The following is a 3,285-nucleotide window of genomic DNA, read 5'->3' as shown; positions in this document are numbered from 1 at the left end:
GATGTGGTATATATATATATACAATGGAATATTACTCAGCCATAAAAGAAGAATGAAATAATGCCATTTGCAGCAACATGGATGCCTAGAGATTATCAGTCATATTAAGTGAAGTTAAGTCAGACAAAAATACCATATGTGGAAACTAAAAAGATGATATAAATGAACTTATTTACAAAACAAATAGACCCACAGACGTAGAAAACAAACTTATGGTTACCAAAGGGGAAGGGAGGGGGGATTAAATAGGCGTTTGAGATTAACAATATACATACTACCATATATAAAATAGGTAAACATCAAGGACCTATTGTATAGTACAGGGAACTAGATTCAATATCTTGTAATAACCTAGAATGGAAAAGAATTTGAGAAAGAATAGATATACATATATATGTATAACTGAGTCAGTTTGCTGTATACCTGAAACACAACATTGTAAATTAACTATACTTTGATTTTTTTTAATGGTTTAAAGAAATTAAATAGGATAAGCTGGTGATACTATACTAAAGAATTTATAAAATGTATAAGTTGCTTTGAGCATAGTGGAAATAAGTTATTGAATATTGTACTGATGGTTCTTTTCCTCTAATGAATTAAAAGTAGCAAATGCTCAATGACAGCTTTTGAGTATGTGTGCTCCATTAAAGTCAGCCATCAATCTGGTCGATGATGCGTATCACAGGTTACGGCCCATTTGTTGTGGGAAGGAAGTTCAACTGGACCCACCCCGCTTTTCCTTACCGCTCTTCGGCGGGGCTCATCATCCCCAGGCCATGTCAGAAAAGCCCGTACCTCCTCACACAGTCCTGTGAGTCAGACTTTGAGGAGACCCTGAGCTACATTTCAGGTTTGCATTTGTTCTGCCATCACTAGTGACAGAACATTAGGGCTGCCCGTGATTATTCCTTCAAGAGAGAACTTAATGTGCTGTGAACACTGGTTTATTCTCAAGAGATTTTTCTGTCTTCCTATATCTGCATGGAGCCCAGCTAAACCAGACTGTGAAGTTCAGTCTAAGAAGGCTGGTAAATATTTGCATTTTTCCTTTGAAAGCATGATTTTTAGTGACGACATAGTACTGTTCATGAAAACGCAGGATATTGCATATATGGTATGGTGCCAGTTGGGTTAAAGAGCAAAGCTTGGAAGATAAGTTGGCAGACTTTAGAACAACTATGCTTTTACCCATTTATAAAAGTAATATACGTGTACAGTAAAAGATTAAGAAAATGAGAATTAACCACAAATTAAGAGTTAAGCAAAGTTAACCTTTTCCCACATCTCTTTTTCTGGCCGCACCACGCGGCGTGCGGGATCTTAGTTCTCTGACCAGATATTGAACCCACACCCTCGACAGTGAAAGCGCAGAGTCCTAACCACTGGACTGCCAGGGAATTCCCCCCCACATCTCGCTCGAGTCCCTTTCTATGTAGGATCATAGTGTATTCTCTGAGACTTCAGATGAGATACCGGTCCAATCATGCTGGACATCTGCCTGGAAGCGCAACATGAATGCATCATTTTCCTGCCAGACTTGCTCCTGCTCTCACGTTCTCCATCAGAGAGCTCCTGCTATATACTCTCCTGTCTTGTCTTCCCGCCTCCCTCCTTGTCCTCATCAAATTCACAGTCCCTGTTGGCAATCCGAAACAAATTTGACCTCTTTGTCTCCCTACCTAAAGGCCTTAGTGGCACCCTACTTCCTATTTCAAGACAGGGCTTAGGCCTCTTCACCAGTTGCCACTGAACTCTCTGCTACATAAAATGACTTGTAGCTTCCAGAATATACCCCTAGCTACTTAGCCACTGCATTCTTCAGTCTGTATTATACTCTTCCCCACACCTTCCCAAGTTAACTGCCCTCCTAGCTAATTTGCTCAGTCTTAGAGACTCAGGCTCAGACTCAGCGTCCCCAGACTGGATTAGAGAGCCCCAATTCCATGCCTCCATAGTGTCACAGGTAATTCTGAATCACTGAATTCGCTATGTTGTGTTGTAATCACCTGTCTTTCCTGATAAGCCACGGACCAGAGCATTTGAGGCCCAGTGTTTTTCCTAAACTTAGTACGGTGCTAGCTAGACACATTGTATTTGCTCAGAACTTTTTGTTAAGTTCATAAAATGAGAGGATAGACTAATATCAATAGATTTTAAGTGAGGGCTCCAAGGAAAGGTTAACTGAGAAAAGAGCTTAGGAGCAGCACCTCTTGGTTTTGGTTCTGGGCTTGCAAGTAAGTTTGAAGAGAGTTTTGTGCTATTAAAAAAAAAAATGTGGGAAAACCACTGGACTAGATAATCTCTAGTACCCTTTCAGTTTATGAATACAATTCTAGGGTAGAACCATATAGTCTTATTTATATCTAGCAGTGCTATATGAGTGCAAAATATAGATTCGTCTTCATGACACAACTAGATGAAAGCACCACCGTGCAATCTTGTCCTGAGTGCCTATCTAAACAAAACTGTTCTGCAGCAATGACAGCTTAGAGGCTTCATCAAAGGCGTGACCAAAGGAAAACCGGAGGGAAGGAGAAGACTCCCTCTTTTTTTTCTTATAACTAAAAACACTCATCAATGCCTTTGAAATCCCACCCAAGGAGTCGTTTGCTCCCTCCCACTATGCCCCCCTGGTCTCCATCCCCACCACTGCCATCACACAGGCACTGATTGCAGTTCCAAGTCTACTCCAGTGGACTAGGAAAAGGCAAGTTAAGGTGAGAAGCAAGTTTAAATTTGATCTTACCAAAGATAAACTGCAATGTAATAAAAGCATAATGAAAACAGCCCCACCTGCTGCACTTGCCTGGAAAGAAATGCCTTATTTGTGGGGGAAGACCTTTGTCCTTACAGCTGTGCTAATGGTGAGAAAGGAGACAAAAGCAAGATAAGATAGGAATAAATCACCTTTGTTACATAAGAAATGCAAGAGCAAGCGGTTTTCTTAAAATACTTATTTAGTCTTTTTTTTTTTTTTTTTTTTTTTTTGCGGTATACGGGCCTCTCACTGTTGTGGCCTCTCACTGTTGTGGCCTCTCCCATTGCGGAGCACAGGCTCCAGACGGGCAGGTTCAGCGGCCACGGCTCGCGGGCCTAGCCGCTCCACGGCATATGGGATCTTCCCAGACCGGGGCACGAACCCATGTCCCCTGCATCAGCAGGCGGACTCTCAACCACTGCGCCACCAGGGAAGCCCCAAAATACTTATTTAGGCTGCGCCAGGTCTTAGTTGCAGCAGGCGGGCTCCTAGCTGAGACATACGGACTCTTAGTTGCAGCAAGC

The sequence above is a fragment of the Aethalodelphis obliquidens genome, unplaced genomic scaffold, assembly GCF_003676395.1.
Source record: "Aethalodelphis obliquidens isolate GAN/ISIS:26980383/991018 unplaced genomic scaffold, ASM367639v1 scaffold6, whole genome shotgun sequence".
In the NCBI taxonomy this organism is placed as follows: Eukaryota; Metazoa; Chordata; class Mammalia; order Artiodactyla; family Delphinidae; genus Aethalodelphis; species Aethalodelphis obliquidens.
This window is presented reverse-complemented; position numbering follows the sequence as displayed.